The sequence below is a fragment of the Canis lupus genome, chromosome 9, assembly GCF_048164855.1.
Source record: "Canis lupus baileyi chromosome 9, mCanLup2.hap1, whole genome shotgun sequence".
In the NCBI taxonomy this organism is placed as follows: domain Eukaryota; kingdom Metazoa; phylum Chordata; class Mammalia; order Carnivora; family Canidae; genus Canis; species Canis lupus.
In genome coordinates, this window is record NC_132846.1 from 45,808,294 (window position 1) to 45,835,199 (window position 26,906).

The window sequence follows — 26,906 nt, forward strand, 5'->3', positions numbered from 1 at the left end:
CTAGTGGAGAGGGCATTCCAAAAAAAGGGGGAACATCATGTCCAATAAACAGAAGTGTGAAGGTTTTTGTTTTGTTGGTTTTGTTTTCTTGGGTTTTACTAGAAAGGAAGGAGATTGGGAAAAAGCACTAGAACATGGATCTGCAGATAATAAAACACATGGTAATCATGGTAAGCCAGACCTTAGAGCTCAGCCTTTATCTTGTAGACAGTGAGAGAAATGCAGTTAGGCTTCCATTTTAGAATACTCAAGGAGTATGAGTTGGAGGCATTTATAAGACTCAGAGCAGGGAGTCCATTTAGGAGACAGTTGCAAACTAAAGGATGCCTACACTCACACAAAGGATTGGTAGCGGAGGGAGGAGGAAGGATTGCAGATATTTAGGAGATAAAATGGGAAGGGAACTAACATAAGCAAGATGAGGGAGAGAGAGAAAATAAAAATTATTTTCAAGATATGCATTCATAAGACTAGATACCATTAATCAGATTAGGAATGACAAGTGACAAAAGTGAGTAGGTGAAAAAAAGGAATAACGATTCATTTTTGAGCATGTCCATAACAATGTTGTACATGTAGTCTCTGCAAGATATTCTGTACACTAGTGTTTCTCAGCTTTTGTACTGTTGACATTTTGGGCCAGACAATTCTTTACTGGCAATATGGAGGGAGAGCTGTCCTTTGCCATGTAGGATATTTAGCAGCATCTCTATCTTCTAGTTTTTTTCCTGGTTCTTCAGGATCTCTTAGAAGCTTAAAACAAAGGGGTTGGAAGAAGATCTGGGCTGTAATATTGTTCTACACACGTATCTCTGTAACAATGTTGGGGCTGTTCTATTTATGTAAAAGGACAGCCTTTGGGCAGAGAGAGGGTGGGATGATATGATTTGGTTTATCTCTTGGAACTGGGCATCGGAGCTTCCTTCCTTACTCCTGACATTGTGCCTCACAAGCTCCTGGGCATGATTATGAAATGGAAATGGATTTATGAGAAATGACAAGAAAACTCCTTAAAATCTCTCTTGATCTTAGAACAATGTAGACCAACTGCTTCTTTTTGTATGCTAATGTTCTGGAAATCCATAAACTAAAAAGATAAACACATGACTATGTTTTGTGTGGTTTCCTACCAGGAAAGTGTTTTAGCAAGTATTAAATATGTGAATTTTCTCTCTCTCTCTCTCTCTCTCTTATTTAATGAGGAAAAAGCCAGCTACTTTATAATGTAGACCAGGGCAAAAAATTACCTCAGAATTACTTAGGGGGTATCTTTGAAAAGTTACCCGGGAACCCCTAAGAATGGCCTTGATGGTCCAGGGAGAGATATGGTACCAAATATTTTATAGTTTAAGGATTGTGAGGAAATCTACACCACCCTTCATGGCAAATACCAAAAGCTGACCTGGGTTAGTACCTCTGAAGGCAGCAGTTCAAAAAATCTAATTACTAAGAATTCAATCCTAGAATCCCAAACATAGATAAGCTTAACACAGAGGGACACAGAATCCTTCCAAGAACCTCTCATTGGATTTTTATTCTCATTGCAGGACAGTAGCCATGTATTCATGAGATTGTGTAGCACTAAACCTCGTAAGACTCCATGATGCATCAAAAAGCAATAGCAAAGGTGGACTAGATTGATCAGATTCCCGTATGGCATTCAAAGACAGTTAAGAATCCTCACACCCTTTGGGTTGTGTATGCCCCTGGATGCTTGGCTAATTCCAGCGTGAAGCAAAGGAAGTATCCCAAGGAAGATCCTTGACTGACTACTGATACGGTAAGTAGGGCCCCAACAGTGATGCTGAAAGTCAAATTGCTAAATCTCAAGTGGCAACCCCAGCAAATTTTGGGAGGGGGGTTGTTGTGGCAATAGCTTGGAAATCTGCTGGCAGACCTTGCTTTATTCTTAGGGCTCTTCAAATGGAGGATTAGATGGCTTCCTAAATAAGATAACAGGGAAGAAGAAAATAGTAATTCCTAGATCTTATTAGTAACGAAATTGTTCATAGTATTCTCATATAGTTTTTTTAATCTAGTCTATTTCTGTCCATATATCCTCATTTCTAGCCATAATTTTTTCTTCTCTTTTTTCATGATTAATGTTACCAAAGGTTTGTCTGATTTGTATTTTTTATTTTTTTAATTTGTAATTTTTTAAAGAAAAACTTTGTTTTATCAACTCACTCTATGGTATCTTTTTGTATTTCACTTATTTCTGCTTGTATTTTTATTTTTCCTTCTATTTTCTTTGATTTTATTCTGTAAATCTTCTCCTAATTTATTGAGATAAATATTTAGCTCATTAATTTTCAGCCTCTGTCCATTTTTTAAATAAGCATGCAAGGCTATAAATTTTCCTTGGAGGAACATTTCCATTGTAAACCTCAAGATTTGATGTACAGTGTTTTCATTATCATTTGCTCTAAGTGTTCATTAAGTTCTAATTCGGTTTCTTCTTTGAAAAATTACTTATAAGTGTGTTTTTAACTTCCAAACATGTAGAATTTTAAACCTATCTTCTTGTGATTAACTTCTAACTTAATTACATTGTTCTCAGAAAACGTATTCTACATAATGCCTATTCTTTAATATTTGTTTAGATTTATTTTTTCTAGATTTTATTTATTTATTCATGAGAGACACAGAGAGAAAGAGAGGCAGAGACACAGGCAGAGGGAGAAGCAAGCAGGTTTCATGCAGGGAGCCTGACATGGGACTCGATCCCAGGTCTCCAGGATCACACCCTGGGCTGAAGGCAGTGCTAAACCCCTGGGCCACCCGGGCTGCCCTGTTTAGATTTATTTTATGTCTTATATGATCATCTGTACTTAAGAAGAATATGTATCCATTAAGTGTTGAATACAGAATCTGGAAGCATGAGACACCCCAGCTTCTCAAAATTGTGTTTCCTGTTCTCTATTGTGCTAGAAGCAGCAGCCGCTCAGACCATTCCTTTTCTATCTCTTACAGCAGCTTCTCTTCCTTTGTTTTACCCACAGATTCTCTAATCCTTAGTTCCATGCCTCTTCTTTTCTATCTTTCTGGTTTTTACTCTCCTCTTTAGATGATCTAATTCATCCTGGGTCTTCAGTTTCCATCTGTGTTATCATGGTTTACAAAGTAGCCTCATCCAGACCTCTCTTCTGAGTTCCAGAAACATATTTACAATGGCCAACTAGACAGCTCCAACTGGCTGTTCTATGCCCTGGATTGCAAGACTTTCTCTCTTGCCTGTTTTCTTGCTCTTAGCTAAGAAGACTTGCCATCCCTCTTCCTTACTGCCTGCATCCAGTGTAGCATCAAGTCCTGTCCATTCTCCTCAAGCTCCTATGAGGCTCCTCCTTGGCATTGCCACTGCTGCTCTTCTAATCCCAACATCCATTCTGTCTTGCCTCAACATTGCTGCTAGGGGAGCTTTGCTTTTAAAGGTGCCTTCTGGGAAGCCCGGGTGGCTCAGCGATTTAGTGCTGCTTTCAGCCCAGGATGTTATCCTGGAGACCTGGGATTGAGTCCCATGTCAGGCTCCCTGCATGAAACCTGCTTGCTTCTCCCTCTGCCTCTCTCTGTCTCTGCCTCTCTCTCTCTGTATCTCTCATTAATAAATAAATAAAATCTTAAAAGAAATGTTTTCTTGTTCTGAAATTTCTACTGACTCCTTATTTTTTGCCCACAGGGCATAAGTGGTACCCAGCTTTCTTTTCAGCTTTATGTCTCAACCCCAAACCAGAACCCCACACACTGAACCCCTACAACACTGAGCTTCTCATGGATTCTGGAACTGCACAGGATGTTATGTCTTTGAGCCCTTGGAAGTGGTTCCACATGAAAACTTTGCATGCTATTTTCTTCCTCCCCCACTCACACCCTAAGCTCCATATCTAGGAAAGCAAATGTATATGCATGCCCATGCACATGCACATGCACACACACCCCCTCTGGAAAGGCCTACCCCTTTGTAAGCAATATCAGGATGAAGGAGAAAGTATTTTTAAGTTTATTGTTCTGCAGATGTTGACAATTTAGGACTAATGTGACTTTAGTTGGAGGACAGCAGGTGAGTTGGGAGAAGGCAGGCTATGGTTAATAGTACCTATATTGGCAAATAGTCCCCTTCTCTTCATTTGCTCTCTGCTGACTTGTTAGGAAATTTTCTTAAGTCCCCATGAAATAAGAGGTTCATTTCCACTTCTCCCCAAACACCTAATTGCCCAGGCAATTTTAATTACACAGCAAGGTCGGATTAGATGATTGGATGACCCTCCCAATCCACTTTCATGTTACTTTCTCTTGGGATTGGCTGCCTGGTAACTTTGATACCAGGCTTGCCTTCCTAATAATTATGCTCTTTGTATTCTCCAGTAACTATCTCCTGCCGAGTTTTCCTGCGGTTTGCATTTTATTTCTAAATCTAAAATACATGGACAAAAAAAAAGTAATTTTATTTTCTTAGCACCACATATGGAATATATTTATGTTACCATTACCAAACACTTATTGGTAGAAAGAAAATTTCTGGGTTCATTTTCTATCTCCTGCCAGATAAAATGACCCGTTCCTTAACAGAGCTCTGTCCTTGTGAGTATGGATTTATGTGAACCTGGCATATAATGTGAGCTAATTCTTTACTTTCCTGTGCTCAAACGTAAGATTCAATGTCATTTCACAGATCCAGATTTTAAAAAGATTAAAAATTGACTTGAAAAATAGAAAATATGGGGCACCTGGGTGGCTCAGGCAGATGCCTTGGCTTCAGGTCATTGTCCCAGGGTCTTGGAATTGAGTTGCCACATTGGGCTTCCTGCTCAGCAGGGAGAGTGCGTCTCACACTCCCTCTCATTCTCTCTCTCTCAAATACATAAATAAAATATTTTTGAATTTTTTAAAAATCAAAACAGCAAAAATGTTTGAAATGCCAGACTTTGTAATACAGTGCCTGTTCTTGTCACCAGTTCCTGATATGAGTCATTCCCAAATTACATGGACTTGAAGAGTACCAATGCATATACCATGTGGATATACAGTATATCCATGTAAAATGTGAAACCATATTATACATGTGCTCACATTTGTATTTTATTTTGCTATTTTATTGTATTTTTTATTTTATTTTGCTTTGTATTTTATTTTATTTTGCTATTTCTTAATGATTAATATAAAATTTATTTGGACAGTGATACATCTAGTCATTATTACCAGGCTTAATGTGCGGTGTTAAATATTTGATCCAATTTTCTTCCCTGAGTAAGTTTTTCTTTTCTATCTCTGTCAGTTTTGAAAACATACCAGGAGAAGAGGGACCAGATTCCAACCTGAACTCCTAAGAATGAGGTCTCAGAAGCGGGTCTGAAATTAGGGTAGGTATTGATCAAGACAGGATCTTCACTGAGCCCTTGGTGGCTGGGGTCGTTGTGCCAGAGCAGGTACTACTGTTTAAGTTGGGGATCTTAGGCCAACTTTGGCTTTGTGCCCTTCCATAGTTTCCCAAAATTTGTCATATTCAGCTGGGTGAAGGATATCGGGCAGGGGATCAGGTACAACAGTCAAACAGGACTTTGTATTTTAATATGCCATAGCCTAACCTGAGAACATCTGTCTGATTCATGTATAGATCACTCGAAGAAACAATTTGGCTTTTAAGTATTCACTCATCTATTCATTTTTATTTATTCATTCAGTTGTCAGTTGTGGATGGGCACAGAATGGCCTTGTGAACCAATATTGTGATACAAAGTGAAAAGTGAGGTACTACAAGTTATTATAGGTTTGTAGAAGAAAACTCAGTAACTGTAAAGCTCCTGTGGAGCTGTGGAATAATGGGGGAGAGTTTCTATTCTTAACACATTTAAATTTGTAATTTTAGATGAGTGAAACATAGTTGTACACATGTATACACTCAAAAATGAAGCTAGTCATTCAAAAATAATTTTTACTGCAAATTATATTACCCCTCTTGGCAGAAAATTGTTATTTATATATAAAAGTTGATCAGATCTCAAAAGCTAGTTTAGAAATCACAATAAGGGGCACCTGGGTGGCTCAGTCGGTTAAGCATCTGCCTTTGGCTCAGGTCATGATTCCAGAGTCCTGGGATCGAGCCCCTCAAAGGGCTCCCACTCAGCAGCAAGTCTGCTTCTCCCTCTCCTTCTGCTGCTCTCCCTGCTTGTGCTCTCTGGCTCTATCAAATAAATAAATAAAATCTTTTTTTTTTTAAAGAAATCACTATTAAATCTGGGGCATTTGATATAGAATGGAAATAAATTCGACCTTGCTGTGTAATTGAAATAAGTCAAATTTGAAATTAGAATGAATAAGTCCAAAATGGTATTCAAAATAACACTCATGTGTATAAATTCAGTAAAAATACTTTTCTTTATATAAGCATAGCGAACATAAATAGAAAGAATTTACAAAGGTAGAGTCTTTAAGTTATTTGATTATGTAAATGTTGCTTGTTATTAATGCAAAGTACTAAATATACCTGACTGGACTCTAAGAATCCCCAATATACAAAAACTTGATCCTGGCTTAATAGTTCTTGATAGAATTAAATTTACAATATCACTATCACATGGTAGTTCCATATAAGTTCTTCAACCATACTTCATAAGATACAGCTGTGGTAAATGTTAAGGCCTAAATAAACTAGAAGTGATAATGACTATTACCTTGGTCATTCAATTCATGCAAACTAATACAATTCTAAGCATAAAAGCTAGTTAAGCTAAAGCATAACAAGTCAAAATACAACTGAATTGGAGAAAATGTCGGCAAATAGACATAATAGCGTTTACATATGAAGTACTTACAATATGTCAGGCACAGTGTTAAGCAGTTTTTTTTTTTTTTTTGGCAGTTTTAAAAGGTTGTTGCAATTAGCTCTCCCAACAGTCTCATACGTAGTGACTATTAAATCTCTAACTCACAGAACCAGAGGGTAGAATGGTCTCCAGGAGCTGAGGGAAATAGGGAGATGTTGGTCAAAGGGTATAAACTTTCAGTTGTAAGATGAATAAGTTCTGGGGATCTAACGTACAGCATGATGGTTTATAACTAATAATTTGTATTATATACTTGCAATTTGCTAAGAGAGTAGATCTTACATGTCTTCACTACACACACACACAGAGGTAACTGAGGTAATGGATGTGTTAACTTGATTGTGTAAATACCTCATTATCTATACATATATCAAACCATTACATTTTACAATATAAATATATATAGTTTTTTGTCTATTTTACTTCAGTGAAGCTGGGAGGAAAAAGTTGCCAACTTACTTTTGAGAGAACAGAAGCTTGGGGAAGATAAACAAGTCACTCAAATTCACAGCGATGGGTGGTGCAGTCCAAGCTTTAGGTACCCTTACTCTCTCCCATTTTGCTCTTCCATCTTTAATGTATTGAACATAACAACTAAAATTCAAACTGGAATCAAAAGGTGAGTATGATGGCTCCTAGAAGAGGAATGAGAATGGGCACTTTGCTCTAGCCAGGGGAATAATTGGTACAAAGACACAGAAGTAGAAGGGATTTTGTTCAAAGAGAGCAGGGATATGATGCCTTGAGCATACAATGTGATGATGCTGGAAAATGAGACTGGTGTTCCAGATCTTATTTGCTTAGGTGTTTTTTGTTTGTTTTTTGCTTAGGAGTTTTGATTTGATCCTAAAGGCATTGGCTAGTCAATAGAGGCTTGTATTTGATAATGGGAACTCAGATGTCAATGTGGAGGGCGAATTGGATGCCTACTAAGCAATAGCTCCTAACAATCCAGACAAAAGTGCTGGACTAATCCAAGGCAGGAGCTCTGAAAGTAATAAAGATACGAGCCTTGGCGGGGTAAAAGAAATTTGCTCTGCTCCTCCCCCAGGCCCAGAGGTGCACAGACCTCAATTGACTCTTGGATATGTGTAAAAAATGGGAATGGTCAGCAAAGGAATGCTGTCCTGAGTTTTTTACACATCAGTAATGCTTCCCACTGAGGGTTCTTCTTTACCAATCCAAATGGGGAATCATCATTTGTGGACTTTGGAGGAAAAGGTAATTATAAAATTCATTAGGCTTTCTGGATAAAGAATTGTAATGCCTTCCAAGAAAATAATTAAACTACCATGGGCAAAGAGTCTCATCTGTGTAATTTAAAGCAATGTAGTGGGTCATTGTTTAGTGTCTCAAATCCAGTCTACATGTAGCTAATTCATAATCATGCTCCATCTGGCCAAAATTAGTCACATTATTTTGTAGGCCAAGCAAAAATGCTAGTTTTGTTTCAGAAGTTTCAATATTTTTTCTAATGCAATCTAATGTGCATCTGGATTATCCATTCTCCTTTTCTCAACATGTTTGAATCTTGCTATAGTGAAAGGAAAAACACAGAATCTATAGCATGTATAATAAGAAGCTCTTATTTCAAGAGCCCAGAGCCCTAGCAGAAGGGAGTTGGGATGGAATATTCTTACACCTATTTAAACAACAGGGCTCCTAAACAGATGTGGGCCAAGCTGCCAGGTGTTGAGGTGGTTCATTAGGATAACAGGCCAAAAATGAAAATAACAAGCAAACCTTTTTATTTGCTTTCTACAACAGTGCAGGCAAGAGGGAAAGGAGGAAGACACTAACTCACTAGTGTTCTATTTCTCCCCATGGAATGGCATGAGGCATATATCAAACGGAAGCACGAATGGGGATATCATCTCACTGCCAAGGAATTCTGAACAACAACAACAAAAAAGCTCCTGCTTTTTTATGGATTTATGGGACCACAGGAAGGAAGAGGGGAAAGAGCATGGTGTGAAAAGGTACTGAGTCCAAGTAGAGAAAACTGCCTTGGCCAAGGTCTTGGTGGAAGTGCTTGAACAGTGTATCAACAAAAGCCTCACCATAAAGGGGCCTCCAAATAGAGGTTCCTAGACTGGGAATGCAGATAGGCACATGAGTATGGTTGGCTCAAAAATGGCTTGAGTCCTTGACTGCAACTTCTTCCAGATGCACTGGCGGCATACCAAGTCTGGTGTGGGAAGAGCAGCTTCCCCCAGGATGCCTGCCAGGCAAAGCCTTGTAATTGCCTGGATTTTTGTCCTGGAGCTACAGTCCTCTAGGTGAATCCAGGAGACAGCAGATCTGGTAGTCAATTGAGGTAGATTCAGCTGTCCACCACGCCAATCTGCCAAAGCCATAAATTGTGAATAAAGGGCATAAAGGACATTTTTTGGTCTAATGTCATGCAATTACTAAAAGTACTTGGCAGTCTTGATTTTATAGACCTGGGAATCATGAGACCAAAGATTAGACCTAGAGCTTAGAGGAGAAACTAGAATTTTCCCTTCTTGGTAACCAACTCCATTGGTTTCTCACTCATCTGTAAATCCGACTTTGAGAAAAAAAGGGAAGGAAAAAGGAGGGGTGCTCTGACAATGTCTGTCCTTCCTCAGTCCTGCAAGCACTCCCTGTGTCAGCCTTCATCACAGGAAAAGCAGACAACAGCACATATTGTGTCATTACAGAACACTAGCAAGAGTCTCCCCATCTGGCCTGGATGCAACTTACATCTCAGATGTCTCTTCAATTTGTTGCCTAATTTTCATTCTCACTGCCTCTCACTTAGACTATTGTAATAGACTTCTGGTCACTGACCTGCTTGGGGCTTATTTTTCCCACTAGAATATCTAGGAAGCAATAAGGGACACAGAATTTAAGCCTCTTTGGAAGTTACTTCTGTAGAGGTGATAATTGAAGCCCATGGGAATGAACAAGCTCTCCTAAACAGTGATGTGGGATTAGGAAACAACCACCAAACTCTTACACTAATGAATTAGGAAAAAAGCACACACCCATGTTTTCATTTATTCAATAAATAATTATTAAAAATATTTATTATGCTGTTGCTACACACTAGAAGTTAGGAAATTCTTCCCAGGAAATAATGAAGGCATTGGGATGGAGTTTTCAGCAAAAGCTGATTGGCAAGATGAACATGTTTTTCCAAATGAGGCAGAAAGGGGAGAAAAGATGGGAGAAGGTAGGAAAAAGGAAAGGAAATGGAAAAATGTAAACATGAAGCATCCTGGCATATTCAAAGTTTTGCAAACATTTCTCTAATATCTGGATGTTGGGGGTTAAGTGGGTAATGAGTAAGATGAATGAGTAGAAGATACAGCAAAGAAGCAAATTGTAGCCCAGTCCCTGAAGTGCTTATATTCCACTGGAGAAATTTATTTTTAATTTGTGATGTTTTAATTTTAATTTTTATTTATTTTTTAAAATATTTATTCATTTATTTGAGAGAGAGAGACAGAGAGAGCATGAGTGAGGAAAAGGGCAGAGGGAGAAAGAGAAGCAGGGGGCTCAGCAGGGAGCCTCAGACCTGCTAATCCCAGGACCCCCCCCCCAGATCATGACCTGAGCCAAAGACAGATGTTTAACCGACTGAGCCACCCAGACGCCCTGAGAACTTTTTAAAAAGATTTATTTATTTATTTATTTATTTATTTATTTATTTGAGAGAGAAAGAGAGAGAGGGTGTGTATGCGTGGGGGAGGGGCAGAAGGAGGGAGAGAGAGAGGGAGAAAGAGAGAGAAGCAGACTCCCAGCTGAGTGCCAAGGCTGCTGCAATGTGGGGCTCAGTCTCACCACCCTGACTGAAATCATGACCTAAGCAGAAATCAAGAGTTGGATGCTTGACTGATTGAGCCATCTGGGTGCCCCTGGAGAATTCTTTTACTTAGAGTAATGAAAAAGTCAGATTTTTGTCTTAGAAAGCCCATTCTGGTAGTTACATGAAAGACAGGTTGTAAAGTAGAGTGACTGGAGACACTTCTGCCTACAGTCTAAGTAAAAAAAGAACATGGACCTGAATAGGGAAAATAGCAATGGAAGTAAGAGGAAGGAATGAATGTGATGGGCATCAAGAAAGTATAATTTGAAGGACTCAGTGACTGAATGGCTGTGGGAATGAGAAAGTCCAAGGTGACTCCCAGTTATTTGACTTGAGTGAATGCATGGATATCATTCACTCCTCTCTTGGACCATTCAAATAGCCTCTTTATTGGTCATCAGTCTTTACCCTTTCCAGCTTATTCTCCATATTCCCATGATACTTCTAAAATAAAATTTATATATATCGTATCACTTAAAACTTCTAGTTGCTACCTACAAGTCTGCAAAAGAAAATCTGTGCTGCTTACTTTAGGTTTCTTGGCAGAGAACAGTGCAATCTCACTAAAAAACACCTGTTTTTTATAGCATACATCATAAAAGGTACATTATTGTACCTATTGTACAGTTATTCCAAAGGTACTTTTTTTTTCCATGCCCCCTGTCCCCAGTTGAAGCCACTGTGCCTGCATCACAGACATGGGGCCAGGAGGGTTCAGACCCACCTCTGGGGAGCGCCAGCTGGATGCAGAGGGAGGGTCTAACCTGGGGGAGAACAGCAGGTTAGAACCTGCCGCTTGGGCTTCCTGTGGCAGGCAAGCAGACCACAGGTCCCCCTCTGGTACCCAGCTTCAGACACAGAGGACCTCCCTCACCCATGGCCACCCCACTGACTTAGAAGCTCATCTGAGTTCCCAAGGTACCTGGGTTCCCAAACCCATACGCATTTTGACTAGTCTCTGGAAAGACAATGACAGACAGTCAAAATCCCCAACCCTATATTCTTGACAAGTTGTCTTCCTCTGTCACCATAAGACACACCAAGAAAATAATTGCTTTTTCTTACCAACTATGGATTTGGTCCCAAACCAACATAAACACCACCTAGAACAGGCAGCTCTCAAAACTTTAGGCGAAACACAGATGAAGGGGCTTCTTTGGTTCCTTACTCCTAGACTTATTACTCCTAGTCATTATTCTCAAATATTTGTCAGCTTAGAGACAAAGAAATTACTTAAAGTGACCCAAGGGGACAGAAGCTTCTCCCTGCCCCTAAATCTCTAAACTGTGAGCCAGAGATTTTACACTGGCAGCTGCTAGCCAAATTCTACTTGCAAACATCTTTTGCCGGCCAATACAGTGATGCCCCCACAAAATGGCTTTTCTAAAAAATCCATATCCCTTCCCCACCATCAAAATGTGAAAAATGAATTTGCAGTAGGAGTGGGGGTGCTCAGTACTTTTCAGCATTCACCAATCAACAGGATCTAGAACGGTATTTCTCTTTAGATGGGGTATTTGGCTTCCAATTCATCATCTCTGGCCCAGTTGCCTCATGTGGGTTAAGCTGATGCTTCTCAATCATTAATGTGCATACAAACCACCTGGTAAATGTTACTAAAATTCAGATTTTGATTCAGTAGTTCTGGAGTGAGGCCCAGGATTTGTTCTCAGGTAATGCTAACACCCCTGGTCCAGGAACCCTACTTTGGTGACAAGGAATTAAGTAGATAGCATAGTACTTATATGTGCTTCTCTTTGGAGCCAACAGCCTGGTTCTGGATTCTAGTACAACCGCTTATTAGTTGAGCCACCCTGAGAGAAGTTCCTGCATTAAGTGTGCCTCAGCTTCCTCATTTACAAAATGATGCTAATAATAGTCCTCAACTCAAAGGAATTTAGAGAAGATTAAGTGAGTCATTGTACATTGGCAGGCCTCAAAAGACTGCATGGCACACAATAAGGAATCAATCATTGTTAATTATTATGATTCATTTTTAAAGTTATCATGGGTCACTCCCTTCCTTAAAGTTATGGAATGGTTTTCCAATGACCTCAGGATGAATTCCAGATTCTTTGACATGGATTACAACGCCCTTTATGACCTGGCCTCTGTTTTCCTCTCCAACCCCATCTCTCTACCTTTTGTCTCTAGCAAGGCACTTTAAGCTCTTTCATCTTGATCCCTCTGCCCTAGGAGTTCTCTTTACCTAGAATACCCTTCTGTTTTTTTATCCAGCCAACTCCTAAAAACCCTTCAAAATTTAGTTGAAGCAACTCAAGTTAGTTGAGTTGGAATTCTTCCCAGACCCTTCCCATCACCACTGTGAGTTATAACAGTAGCTCTCTTCCATGTCCCCATCTCTGCAACACTTTCCACATTATATTATAATAATCAGATTGTCTGTCTCTCTTCTTTGGGGTAACTCCTGTGGTCATAAGTTTTCAATAAATGTCCATTGTGGAATTAAGAAATGAATATATGACCAATATATTCTTGGTGTTATTGTAGATCTCTTTGGCCCAAATCTTTTCATGAAGCCTCTTCTTTTATGGGTCACAGATCTTCGACTTTTAAGGATCCAGACAGGCTACAGCCCTATCCTCCCTCCCAGGGATGCACACATACTCACCACTCCATGACCCCACCAAGTAACTGGTAAAATAACAGCCCCATGGGTAATATGCAGACATTGCAGTAGTTCTTGCATTTTCAGATTCCAGAATATAGCTGATGAAGGAATGGATGTGGGGCTCAATCATCAGCTAAGATACTAACCCAGAACAGTGATTTTAAACCTACATTCAGCAGACTCCATTCAAATTCAGTCTAGGTGCTTTGCATAAACCATATTTGCTTAACTCATTTCCTGGCCTGGGAGACCTCTTACAAACTAGCTCCAGTCTGCCTCTCCAAACAAGTCTCACTGCCCTTTCTGTGCTCCAGGCACACTAGCCTGCTTTAGGTTCCTGAAATACCCAGCTGCCATCTGCAGGACCTTTACAGTAGATAGTTCCTTGACCTGAAATACCTACCCATCCCACTCACTACTCCTGTATACACATACAGACTTCAAATTTTCTGGGCCTTCTTGTCACCTCCAAAATGCAAGCTCCTTGAGGCCCAGACTTTGTTTTTTTGTTTCTGTTTTTGTTTTTCCTACTGCTCTATTTCTAAGACCAAGAGTAGTGCCTGGCCTGTAGGAAGAGGTCAATAGATATTTGTTAATGTTGAGTGAATTAACACTTCCTATCCTGTCAATATTTCATTGTGATCCCCATGATCACACTATCTGAGGGCAGCCTCCCTCCCCCCTTTAATTCTACATGAGCTTCCTGCTGGGCTTGTTTGTTTGCATGGCATCTATCAGTGATTACAAATATTTCCATTTGTTCACCATTTTCTTCCTCCTGTGTTATCTCCAACAGACTCTAAGAGAGAAAAAATATTAATTTTGTTCAGTGCCTGACACCTATTACTTAGTTGATAAATATATTTTTTCTAAAGTTGTTCAGTGAAAATTAAGTGGCCAAAGAAGAATGGTGGCACTATTATTTCATTTTATTTATCTAACATACAAAATCCTACAAAGGTTTCAAGGGTCATTTGTAGCTTTAAAATAGGAAGAAACCATTAGTATTAACTAAGGAAAGTCAGGATAGAAAAAAGCCTTAGATGTCATGAGGCCCATTTTCCCTGCTCTGCAGATAAGTAAATTAGGGCACAGGAAAGGGAAGAACTTGCAGAGCTAGTTAGGAGCAAGTCTGGAAATAAAATCCAGGGGGCAGCCCTGGTGGCACAGCGGTTTAGTGCCACCTGTAGCCTGGGGTGTGATCCTGGAGACCCAGGATCGAGTCCCACGTCCAGCTTCCTGTATGGGGCCCGTTTCTCCCTCTGCCTGTGTCTCTGCCTCTCTCTCTCTCTCTGTGTCTCTATGAATAAATAAACAAAATCTTTAAAAAAAGAAATAATATTCAGAATTTCTCACTCTATATGGTTCATTCATCAATGAGGAATACCGTGTACTTTGACTTATGTGCTCAAAATGAAATTAGGCTTTATGCACTGATTATTAGCTCTAGTTGCACACTACAATCACCTGGAGATTTTAATGTAATTAGGCTAAAAATCCTGATGCCCAGGCTACAACCCCAACCAATTAAATTAGAATCTCTGAGGATGGATCCTGGGCATCAGCATTTTAAAGCTACCCCAGGTGATTCCAACATATAACCGGGATTGAGAAGCACAGTTTAAGAGGAAGAAAGGAATGTACCTGTTTTGATTCATTTGAAAATGGAACTCAAAACTCCTGATTAATATCAGTCTAACCCCCTGACCAGGGTTTCTTTCCTAACTATCAGTCCTTGGAAAAGTCGTTTAAAAACAGCCATCCCCAACTTATCAGAATAGTACCAACTGTCGTAGTATGTCTGGATCAAATAGTCTTGTAAATAAGGACTTTAGAGATGATTTTCATAGTCAAGTTCACAATAATCCAAGGTTAGGAAGGCTTACATTCTTAACCACTACTATTGACTGCCCCAAACCACGGAAGACTGCCTTCCTAACCTTGTTTATTGGAGAGGAGGAATATATATATGTGTGTGTGTGTGTATTTGCATATGTGTGTATAAAAAAAGTTACAAAGCTTAATGATTACAGAGTGAATGTCATTTAACCACCACCTAGGTGAAAGGATAGAATGTGGCTACCCTTGTGTTTCTTCTTATCCCAACTTCCTTCTCTGCATTGAAGGTAACCACAGTCTTGACATTTATGATAATGGCTTCCTTGGTTGTCTTTATTTTTGCCACCTAACAATGCATTCCTAAACATAATTGATTAGATCTGCCTTTTTTGGTAGTTGGGGGTGTTATATAAATGAGATCATATAATAACTCTTTTTACATGTTGAGTCTTTATTTGCTTAACTTTATGTTTTAAGTTGATCTAAATGCTTATAGTTGTATTTTGTTCATTTTTACTCCTGAATAGTGTTCAGTTGTATTAATATTACATAATTTATACTTTCTGTTCTTGGTAAACATTTGGATTGTTTTCATTTTGAGGCTATTTTGAGTAACACTGCTATGCATTACTCTTAAACCTGTGTCCTGGTGCACATGTGTACGCAGTCCTGTAGTGTATAAACCTCCAAGTGGGATTTCTGAGTCATGGGGTACACATGTGTTCAACTTTGGAAGAAAATACCAAATTGTTATCAAAGTAACTTATTACTCTACACTCCCACCTGCACAGTATGAGATTTCCATTGCTTCCCATAGTAAGGTTTGTTTAAAAGATAGACTGCAGTTTTGTTCCTTGTCTTCTTTGGGGAAGAATCTCAAGTCTTTTCAACTGCCTACCATTCTACCTTACACAGGCATATTGGGGCTGCTTTGGTTATTAAACTTCTATTTTTCAGCCACATTTCCTTTTTCTACTTATATTCTGTCTCTTGGAAAAGAAAGCACCACTGAATTCTTTATCAGAAACCAATTCAGTGGGGATCCCTGGGTGGCGCAGCGGTTTGGCGCCTGCCTTTGGCCCGGGGCGTGATCCTGGAGACCCGGGATCGAATCCCACGTCAGGCTCCCTGCATGGAGCCTGCTTCTCCCTCTACCTGTGTCTCTGCCTCTCTGTCTCTCTCTGTGTGACTATCATGAATAAATAAATAAAATCTTTAAAAAAAAAAAAAAAGAAACCAATTCAGTGGACCTCATAGAAGGAACAGGAAAAAAAAAAAGAATAATAATGGAAATTTCCTGGAAAGATATCCTCTGTCAGTTTAGCTATGCTGCACAAATGTCCCAGATACAGGAATAATTTTCCTTTTTCCAGGTTATAAGAAATCCAATCCACATGCCAACCAAACACACAAGTTTAACCAAGTGTTTCTCACAGATGCTACTCTAGGATTAGTAATGAGGGCTAAGCAGGTTTAGTTTGTTAGAGGATTAAGTAAGCCTCAAGAATGAGAGATTCTGAAAGCATTTTTGTCTGATGTTCAGAACAGAGTCCAGCACATAGTAAGCGTTCAGTAAATATTTGTTGATTGTTCAGTGTGTTTTGTGTGTCAAATGTCATTCCTAAATATTTCAATGAGAAGTCCAGTGACTTTATAGGTTCTTGAATCTGTAAGGCATGAAAACTTTTGACTGTTACTATAGTCAGAATTTCAACACTCCTAAATCAAGCACCTGGCTCACTCTTTTCTCTAGACTACATGCACTGGCCTGAGCGTGTGATGGGTTGAAAAGTCCCAAAGATGGACTTGCCAAAGATGCAGATCAAGAGAGAACTTCAGGATCTTTCAATTTTCTATTACATGTTGATTTCACCAAATATAGGTGATTTAAACTTAAGACAGCTACAGTATACAAAAATGACATTTTTGTGTTATTATTCATAGTTCATTAAAAATATTTAGAATGTAACATCCTGTGCCAATCACTGTGTGAAGTGACAGAGAAATAACACTGAATAAGATAAAGATAGTCTCAACATTTTGGTCTAATGTGAACCTGATAATAAGAATGTGGTAATTGAGTCAGAGCCATGATGGAGGAAACGAAGTGGTCTAAGAGCATGAAAAGAGTGTATAAAACACATGATGGAAATGGGGGAAGGCTTCCTGGAAGAAGAGATATTTAAGCAGAGACAGGAAAGAGAAGTAGGAGTTTACCATATGAACAAGAGAGGTAAGAAAATGCAAGGCAGAAGGAAGAGCATGAACAAATGCCAAGAGGCAAGAGAGAACAAGAAATTGAAAAATGTTCAGAATGATTGGAGTACAGAATATATAAGAAGGTTGGGAGAGATAAGGCTAGAGCGGAAATCAGGAGCAAGATTATTGAAAAACTACATCAAGGGGTTGAGAGCTGTGGGATGCTAGAGGAAGATTCTAAGGAGGCAAGTGACAAAGTCAGATTTGGATTTAGATATATTATCATAATCTAAGCCTGAAAAGATGATGACCTATGCTAAGCAAATGATAGAAAGAAATGAACTATATTTAGGAGGTGCAATTGATAGGAATTGGTGAAGAGCCCAGGGTGAGAAGAAGGAGAATTTAAGAAAGCTAGTTTGGCAGTTGGGTGGGATGATTTACGGAGATAGAAAACATATGGAAGAGCAGTTTGGGGAAGGGGGTAGACTAGTTGGGTTTTGTTTTAGTTGTGTTTGAAGTGCTGGTGAATGATACAAGTGAAGAAGTGTATAGGGCAGATAAAACTAAGGAAAATCTATGAGTGACATATGTAAAGTTAGGTACCCTTGTAGCCACTGAATTTATAGTAGAATATTGGGGCTGTGTTAAAAATGCTAGAGGAAATGGATTTGGTAGATATTTTTTATGGTCCCATCATGGGCTTACATTGATTTAATCTTCTGTCCTGGCTTCCTGGCCATACTTGCTGAACATCAAAACCTGGTGTTTGTCATGAAGCAGATTACAACTGCTAAAATCCAGATCCTTTTCTTTCTAGGCATCTCCCTGGGCTACATTTCAGAGGAAACTGGAAGACAGTAGTAATGGAAGTCATAATGCTTGTTGAAAACAATACAAACAATGACAACTAACTGTTTAAGTATTTAGGAAAGGGTGATGTCTCATGTCCTGTATAGCTGCTGCAGGCACACAAACAGTTCCATAAGTGCCTCCTGGAACCCTAACTCATCCCTGCAAACTTAGGTGTTCTCCCGGGAAGGTCCAGCCTAGACTAGAATGATGGTAGCTCTTGCAGAAACATAAGTTAGGTTGACGTGTATGGCTTTTGAAACATATTAGACCTTTGAATTCAAAGCATGCTGAGCTTCTTGAAACCCCAACCTCTTCTACATCCCCCACTCCTTTTTAGAGTACTGAAGTGATTTTCTAGTTTGGCAACAAACGTCTCTGTATCTAACTCAATTGGTCAGAGATTGAGCTAAGGAGAGACTTTTTTTTCTTTTTTTTTTTTTTTGGTATGTAAACCTCACAATAATCCTATGAGAGGACACTGGGGATGAGAGAAGTTAAATAGCTTTCCCAAGGTCACAGAGCCCACATTCTTTAGCAACAGTGCTATATTGGCTCCCGTTTTCTGTCTAATATCTTAATCTTGATGGTGTCAATAATTACCACAAAAAATAACTAACATGTATCGAACATTTATTATGCCCCCAAAACTCAAAATATCTTGCAAAGATTTGGCATTTAATCTCCACAACAGTTTTACAAAGCACTGTTGTCTCCACTGTTGAGATGGGGATTCTGAAGCCCAGAGAAGTTACACCTGCTGAATGCACACAGGTAACCAGGATTTGAACACAAAAGCCTGACCTCAGAATCCTCTCTGTGATCACTCCACTCTGGTTGGGGTAACCTCTCAGGTTCCTCTCCCACCACCCAACCCCCTGCTGCCACCTGTTCAAAGAGTCAGTGATTTGTTTCTGTACCATGGAGCCTTATCACATTTTATTTCACATAAGTTACACCATTAAAAGTATGGTTTTGAATGGTTGTGTTGAGTTTTCTGGTTTAACAGGTTTTTGTCTAGCTTAAGCATTGGAAGTAGTTAAGGAAGAAGCAGATAGAGCCAGAAATAGGCTGGCCCAGGGCCAAGTTGAGGTAGTGAGATTTTTCAACCCTGAAGGTGCAGAGATAGGGCTTCCCACTCCATAGCTTGGGAGACAGCCTGGTGCCTCACCATATAATAGAAGCCACCTTTGCCAGCAGGGGTCTCTGCTTCACAAAACAATATCCTATTGGCTCTTCTTTTAGATCCAGAAACAGGAGACTGGATTTTATTCTCAGTGCTCAGGAGGAACACGAGAACCCAGATTTACTAGGACAAAAAAAAAAAAAAAAAAAAGGCACAAACAAAATGAGACAATATTTTACCTTTCTCTGGCTTTTTTAAAAAAGATTTTATTTATTTATTCATGAGAGACACACACACAGAGAGAGAGAGAGGCAGAGACACAGGCAGAGGGAGAAGCAGACTCCATGCTGGGAACCTGACGTGGGACTCGATTCTGGGTCTCCAGGATCAGGCCCTGGACTGAAGGTGGAGCTAAACCACTGAGCCACCAGGGCTGCCCCTGGCTTTTTTTTTTTTTTTAACTTAGAAAGGATTAGTAACAGGCAACTATAATTCCAAAAAATTTTTAAGATAGATCCTGAGTATGATGCCCCCCAAGTCTCCAAGCTAATACACTAAACTTGGAAATGTACATTTGGCATGCTTTTTTTTGTACTTGTACTCTAGCTATCTGATCATCCTCCATTTCGACAATATTTTTGTCCTGCCCTTCCATCCCCTCCCTCACCCCAATTCAGGCCTATCTATTTTGATTCTGTACTCTTCTCCAGACCTTCCCTGTCTTCTGCCTTCTGCCAAGGTACCCCTGTTAATGCTAGCACTTTGCCAGTAATAGCCAACTGAAACAATGTAATACCTTACCTTCTCAGCAAAAAAGGTACTTGGCTGTGGAACAAATGTATCAACTATAGTGCAATTTAGTGGCTGGAAAATAGAAATAAAGGAAGAGGAAAGAGAGAAAAAGGAAAGTAAATTCCTCTATGTGGCGTGATACGTGCTTTCATCTGTTACTCTCTTAATATTAGGCTTAAGAAGCCTTAGTCCCCACCAGTTAGCCTGAGCTCTGCTGAGAAATGCAGAGCCCTGAATCTTTGGTCTTGATAAGGTAGATATATTATACTCCCATTACAAGATTATCTGGGAAACAAGTGTATATGAAGCTGTATGTTCATCTTCATTCTTTTTCTCCACACTACCCACCCTGTGTTAAAATACCTTCCTCCCAGGCTCTCACTTAAGCCCTGCATTTACTGACAAAACCTCTGCAGCCTGTGAGTGGGAGGGCTGGGGCAGAATGTAAAGAAAGGAAATAAATAATGGATGATAAGTTTGGCTGGTGACATATAGTTGCAACAGCAGCAGAATCTGCAGGAGTTTAAATGCAATTCTGCAGATCTGAAGAGCTCTTCAGTACAAGAGAAGGGAAAGAAACTCTGGCTGTCTTCAGCAGCTCCATAATTATAAACCCACACTTCACAGTTATCATAAGGAAACTAGCACAGTCCCACTCCAAACATTTGTGGTGGTCAAAGGTGTTATCTGAAGTGCATGAAAAGAGTTACCTGATCAAAAAAAGTTCTCAGCCTGAAATTCCCAACTCATTCATCAAAAAGTGATAGTTCCTTGGTTCTAACATTATGATGCCAAGGGAATAATATCATATGAGTCAGGTACTCAAATTCAACTGGTTTGAGTAAAAAGAGTTCATTAAAGGCTATGGACGGAGAGAAAGACAACAGCAGGATAATGAACTAAGAGGCTACAGGCCATCCTTCCCCAGAGAGATACCGTATTAACAATATACTGACAATACTTTTATGACAACTCTAGAGACCAGATAAAAAGCTACAGCACTCAAGGCATTGTAAAACCAAGAAAGAGTTCCAACATAAAGGGTATGGAAATTTGCAGTATTTGACTCGCCCTTCCCTCATGCAGAATAATGCTGAGCAACTGGGAGGAAATCCCTCAGACCATCAAGATAGAAACAAAAGAGTGGACCATGTGCCCAACATTTTAGTTTGTCCAGGGGTTGCCTGAGTGACTGGTTTCTATCTTGCCTGACTTGGACCATTTAAGAAGCTGGTACTCATTTAGAAGCCACTGAAAACAGAGATGAGAGCATGCCAGAGCTGCAGAACCACGGGTAGACACCATGGAGAGCAATAGATTAGAAAAGGTTCAAGGTGTCCTAGAATCTGCAGCTGAGCTGATTGGTGAAAGTCTTCTCCTGCACAAAATGAGTAGACAAAGACCAGCACTGCTGGGAGAAGTGGCTGCTTCTTTAAATGCCCAAATCCCAAGAAAAGATTATAAGGCAAACAAGAAACAAAAATAAAACCCCAGAAACTGACCCCTTAAAAAAATCTATGAGCTGTCCGACAATGAATTTAAAATAACTGTCATGAAGATGCTCAATCAGCCAAAGGAGAACACAGACAACTAAATATCAGGGAAATGGATAAAATGAGAATATCAACAAAGAGATGTAAACTATAAAAAATAACCAAACAGAAAAGATGGAGCTTAAAAATTCATTGAGGGGAGCTCAATAGCAGACTTCATAAAGCAGAAGAAAGAATCAGTGAATTTGAAGACAAGTCATTTGAAATCATTGAGTCAGAGGGGTAAAAAGAATGAGGAAAAGCAAAGAAAACATAAGGTGCTTATGGGACACTATCAAGAGAACTAATACACATATTAGGGAATCCAGAAGAAGAGAGAACGGAGTTGAGAGCTTACTTGAAGAGATAATGGCCCCAACTTCTCAAATATGAGGAAAGAAATGGACACATTTCAAGTAGCTTAAAGATTCCTGCTATGAACAGGCACCTGGGTGGTTCAGTTAGTTAAGTGTCCGACTCTTGATTTCAGCTCAGGTCATGATCTCAGGGTTGTGAGATCAAGCCCTACATCAGGCTCCAGATGGCATGAAGCCTACTTGAGATTCTCTCTCCCTCTGCTCCTCCCCCAACTCATGCTCTCTCTCTCTCAATAAATAAATCTTTTTTTAAAGTGAACTATGATAAATCCAAAGAGAACCACACTAAGACACATTACAATCAAGCTGTTTAAAATCAAAGACAGAATCTTGAAAGCAGCAACAGAAAAGTAATTTGTAACCTACAAGGGACCTTCTATAAGATTATCAATGGATTTCTCTGCAGACAGTTTATAGGTCAGAACAGAGTGGCATGATATATTCAGAATTCTGAAAGGAAAACAAACAAACACAAAATTGTCAGCCAAGAATACTGTATTCAAAAAAAAAAACTGTCCTTCAAAAATTAGGGAGAAATTAAAACTTTCTTAGATAAACAAACACTGAGAGGATTTTTACCACTAGACCTGCTCTACAAGAATTATTAAAAAGAGTCTGAGTTGAAATCAAAGGAGAGTAGACTGCAGTGAAATATATAAGATTCTCTGGTAAAGGTAAATGCATGGACAAATATAGAAACCTGTACTATTATAATATTGTACATAGAATTTAAATGACAAAAATATTTAAAAATAACTATAAATTTATGTGAACTCATATACAGTAATAAAAATAGAAGTTGTGACAAAGTAAAAGTGGAGGGGTGGTGTTGTAAAGGAGTGGAATTTTTATATGCAATTGAAGTTAAGTTGTTATGAGTTTAAAATAGAATGCTATAACTTTAAGATGTTTTATGTAATTGCTGAGGCCACAAATAAAATATTCTGTGAGATATCTAGTCAAATTCATAAAACTAAAAATGGAAAGGTAATTACCAGGGGCTGGGAGGAGGGGGGAGGTGAGTCTTTTAATGGGTATAGAGTTTCATATTTGCAAGATGAGCAAGTTCTGGAGATCTGTCTCACAGCAATGTGAATATACTTAACACAATTGAAAATAGACTTTAAAATGATTAAGAGGGTATATTTTATATTTTTTACCACAATAGAAAAAAAAGACTATAGGAGGTGAGGGGAGAGTTAGTGTTTATTGGGAATAGAGTTTCAGTTTTGCAAGATGAAAAGATTTGGGAGATGGATGGTGGTGATGGTTGTATAATAATGTGCATGTATCTAATGCCACTGAAATGTATACATAAAAATAGTTAAGATGGTAAATTTTATGTTTTGTGTATTTTACCACAATTTTTAAAAATGCACTAAGTCCAAAATAACCAATGAGTGTGATTATATCAATGAATACACTTCAACCTAAATTGTGTTCCACTTTCCCTGGCATAGCACATTCACAATCCATTACATAATATTCCCAAAGATTTGCCAATAGAAATGAATGAAATACTGCCCAAAAAACTGCTATTGGGTAGGTTACAGAATCACCAGGGCTAGATTCAGGGCTACACAGGCAAGAACAATGTCCCCAACTCATGCCATGAAATAAATGAACAATATTGGCAGCACAAGGCACTGGATACTGCCACCTGACCCCTACCACTAGATTCTGTCATTGACAACACTTGTCAAAAGCAGTCCACACCTTGTCCCCCCATAAGACTAGGAACCAAATGAACCATAAAGTAGCAATCAACAAAATAATTTTATTAGCATATTAGCTTCAAAGCAATGTTCTAGGAACTAATGATATTGTAACACCTTAAACATGCATTGATAATATTTTTCATTTTTACAATGAGGAGGTTAAATTTACAGAAAAAAAAAACCCGAAAACCTAAAGAGATTTGAGTTTCAAATTCCTTTCAATGACCTGAATTTCACCTGACCTTTATGATAAAAATGCATGCTTTTATACATATCGTAATCAATAGTTAGCTTAACTCATTTTTTTAACATAATATAAACACCCTCTGAAGTTCTAGCTAGTAGCTACATACAATAAAAAAAATAATAATAATACCTACTTCTCTCTTGAAGTAGCTAGCCCTCAAAATGTTCCTTTAATATATACGCCCATGTGTAGTCCCTACCACCTTGTACCAGGGTTAGTCTGTGTGAACAACAGAATATGGCAGACATGATGGTATGTCACTTTTGAGATTAGATTTTAAAAGACTATGGCTCTCTTAGATCTCTCACTCTGGGGGAAGCCAGGTGTCATACCATGAGGATACTCAAGAATCCTATTGAGAGACCTACCTGGTAAGGAATGAAGATATTCAGCCAACAGATAGCAAAGAATGGAGGCCTGCCAACATGGATGTGAGTAAGCTTGGAACTGAAAACTTCTCCAGTAGAGCCTTCAGATAATGACTTCAGTGCCAGCCAACAGCTTGACTGCAACTTTCTGAAACACCTTGAGTCAGAAATACCCAACTAAGATGCTCCCACTGAAACTGTGGAATTGTTTAAAAATAATAAATGATATTTTAAGCTGCTGAGTTTTGGGATAATTTGTTATGCAGCTGTACATAGCCAGTACATCTCTCCAGCAATTCTGTAAGGGAAATGTGTGTGTGTGTGTGTGTGTGTGTGTTTCAGAAAAAGCTGTTAAAATGTTAAATGCTTGCTGACACATATGTAAAATTATGAGAAATGGAACAATGACCAAAAAATGCATACTCATAATCTCACATACCAAAAGCAGAGCCCCTCTCAGCACTTGATCAAATAGGCTGCTGCCAAATAGGTAGATTTTTGAGAGTAAAAAGGTCCAGATTAGTTCCAAATAGCTTACCCTACTAACCTGAAATTTTACCAGTAGAGATAAATTTCACTGGGTCTTATAGTATCAGGTCTTTGAGAGTCTTCTGGAAAGCATAACATCTTAAAATAGCATTCACCATAAGGTCATGACAGGGAATAAAAGCTAACTAATGATTCATCTGAAGAGATTTATAACATGGAGACTATTTACAAAAGTGTGGGCATGGTTATAGGAACCAAGAAAGAATGTTGAAGCTTCCAGAGATTAGCCAGCTATGGAAGGTATTTGGGCAAAAGGCAAGAAATTGTGTCAGGAGAGTCCACTGACAGGTGGACCCAGAAGTAGGGGGGCGACCAGTCATAACTATTGTAATAAGAGGACATAGCCACCCCAGAACCATGGTGTCAAGGCAGGAAGGAAATGGGAAAGAAATGTATTCATCTCTCTCTACTCTCATCCTCCAGTCTCATCATGTGGATGCTTTCCTTTGGGCAAAGCTGACCGGAAGCAAGAGGACAAAGGAGCCCACTTGGTACATGAGGTCAGTCTTCCAGGGAAAAAGCCAGACAGAAAAACAGCAGAGAATGGATGGTGGGGTAACACAGCAGCAGAGCATTTTCAGACTCTTAAAGAATCTTAAAAATCATCTAAGCCAGTCCACCAGCCTGTGTAAATTCTCTTAGTTTCGTCCCTAGAGCAGAAGTCCAAAAATTCCAAAGGTGGCAAAAAGCATGGCTTTTGGAGTCCAGCCAGCCTTCCAAACTATGTGATCTTGGGCAAATTACCTCACCTTTGAAAATCTCAGTTTTCTTTTTTTATAACATGAGCATCATGATAACCTAATAGGGTTATGGTAAAATTAAATAATATCCAGAGAGGTGAGGAGATTTATAATACTTATAATTTAATATACATAGGTAGGTAGGTAGACAAATTGGGGAGTGATGCATGAGAAACAAGTAACAGTGAATGCCCATTGGGAAGAATTTTGGAGGAATGAGTCTAGGGTAGAAGGAAAATTTAAGGGAGTCCCTGGTGGCTCAGCAGTTTGACGCCTGCCTTTGGCCCAGGGCGTGATCCTGGAGTCCCAGGATTGAGTCCTGGGATCCAGTCCTGCGTCGGGCTCCTGGCATGGAGCCTGCTTCTCTCTCCTCCTATGTCTCTGCCTCTCTCTCTCTCTCTCTCTGTGTGTGTCTATCATAAATAAATAAATCTTTAAAAAAAAAGAAGGAAAAATTAATTTTTATTATATGCTCTTTTATGGAAAGTACTGTTGGAATTTTTTCCATATATATGTACTATCTTAAAAAAAAACCTCCCTTGACACCAACAGTCTTCCTAGTCTGTGTCTCATATTCTGCTGCTTATTCCATTTATTCCACAACTATTACTTACTAAAATGCTTACTACTATACTAGGTGTAGGGTTCCAAAAAATTAAAATACCACCCCTGCTTTCAAGTGGCCACAGTTCAGTTGCAGGGACAAAAAAGCAGGCGGATAATCATCATGCAGAGTAGTTAAGTGTTTATTTAAAATTTAAAGACACACACACACACACACACTTAAACTACCCCCTCTTTGGTTGCATCTATCACATTCTAACATCCTACATAACTTGTTTATTTGTGGTGTTTATTGTCAGACTCCCTCCACTCCAGGAAGATGAGAATTTTTGCCTGTTCTGTTCATTGGTAGATCTCCAATGCCTAAAATGGTGAAATTTTTCAGTAGATGTTTGTTGAAAGAATAATTGCTATGTAACATAAAAGCATGAAAAAGGAACTACCAGAGCAAAGCATAAGGAACACTGAACTTGGGGCAACTGGGTGACTCAGTAGTTGTGTGTCTGCCTCTGGCTCAGGTTGTGATCCCAGAGTCCTGGGATTGAGTTCTCATTAGATTCCACACAGGGAGCCTGCTTCCCTCTCTGCCTGTGTCTCTGCCTTATATCTCTGTGTCGCTCATGAATAAATAAATAAAATCTTAAAAAAAAAACCCACTGAACTTGTATATGGAGGTCAGCAAGGCTTCACAGGAGAGATGACAAATCTTGAAGCA

At 39.1% G+C, this 26,906-nt stretch overlaps 1 long non-coding RNA gene across 5 annotated transcripts in view; it reads left to right on the plus strand.

The window, feature by feature from the left end:
- The window catches only part of LOC140640190 (uncharacterized), a 33,517-nt gene that overhangs the window by 2,883 nt on the left and 3,728 nt on the right, over positions 1–26,906 (plus strand). For 3 of the 5 annotated variants that reach the window (XR_012036861.1, XR_012036863.1, XR_012036862.1), the window contains exons 2-7: positions 1,548–1,780; positions 5,273–5,357; positions 7,250–7,440; positions 7,873–8,042; positions 8,589–8,800; positions 25,311–25,387. This is a non-coding gene — a long non-coding RNA (uncharacterized lncRNA). Of the gene's footprint in view, positions 1–74; positions 171–1,547; positions 1,781–5,272; positions 5,358–7,249; positions 7,441–7,872; positions 8,043–8,588; positions 8,801–25,310; positions 25,388–26,906 lie in introns of those variants that run through there. The other 2 variants (XR_012036865.1, XR_012036864.1) reach the window with 2 other exon arrangements.